We start from the raw sequence: 1,197 nt of genomic DNA, 5'->3' as shown, positions 1-1,197 counted from the left end.
GTCTTCCTGCCCTAGACGATTCCTTTCATCTTAGGAAAAAAAAAAAACTGAAAATTTAGGAGTTGCGAGGCTGTCTTTGGTGACCTGAAATGTTGGGGAAGAGAGAGAGAGAGAGAGAGAGAGAGAGAGAGAGAGAGAGAGACAGACAGACAGACAGACAGTGAGAGAGAGAGAGAGAGAGAGAGAGGATTGATGATGATAATGATGACTGATTATTGATGATGATGATGATGAAGAAGATGTTTGTTGGAGAAGAAGGGTGAGACTGAGAGATGGTTGGAGTGAGACACCTTGGCAGGACCGGTAAAGTTAGCATCAGTGTCTCTCTCTTAATAGGCCTGGGGTCAGAGGTGGGGTGACGGAGGACGACAACACCCTAGCTTTTGTCTTTATTTGTTCTTTGTTGTGTATCCCTCTCTCTCTCTCTCTCTCTCTCTCTCTCTCTCTGGGGTAGATACAGATATAACTAGAAGGCACTCAGAGAGCGTATACCTCCTCCAGTGCCATTGCAGGATCCAGATCCGGATCGGGATCCCCCCCCAAATTTAATCAATTCTTTCTTGGTCCATGGCACACACTTCCACAAAATTTCATTGAAATTCTCTGAGAACTTTTGTAGATATCGTCTGGACAAACTGACAGACAGACAGGCATAGGCGAATACGTAACCTCCTCCAACTTCGTTGGGGAAGGTAATAATTAACCTCGTCACCTCTAAGACTCCTCCCTAAGATGTTGGGTCCTTCGTAAGATATATATTTATTTTCTTTTACAAATCTGCATTACAGTAAGGAAAGAAATAGTCGGCCTTTGTGGTTAGAAAGGCGGAAGTTTTCTGAGCCTTAAATTTAGTCTTCAGTAAATTTTTAGACAACTGTACATATGTATATACTTGATTCCTGGTATAAAATTTGATAGTTTTTAGGCAGAGGTAAACAACAACAACAATAATAATAATAATAATAATAATAAGAAGAAGAAGAAGAAGAAGAAGAAGAAGAAAGAAAGAAAGAAAGAGAGTGAAAGGTAAAGAAACAAATGTAATTTTAGGAGAGGTGAGGTCAGTGTCTTAGGAAGGGTCAGGGGTCAACGCCTCCTTGCCTCACCTGTCCTCTGGCTCAGGTAAACAGGTGAGGGAACAGGCAGGAATTTAATTAGAGGAAGAGGAGGAAGTGGATGTGGACAGCCTGACAAGCG

Source organism: Coenobita brevimanus, chromosome 24 (assembly GCF_032717465.1).
Source record: "Coenobita brevimanus isolate Jiangsu-jjx chromosome 24, ASM3271746v2, whole genome shotgun sequence".
NCBI classification, from domain to species: Eukaryota; Metazoa; Arthropoda; class Malacostraca; order Decapoda; family Coenobitidae; genus Coenobita; species Coenobita brevimanus.
The sequence above is the reverse complement of the archived record's forward strand: the minus strand, read 5'-3'. Positions refer to the sequence as shown.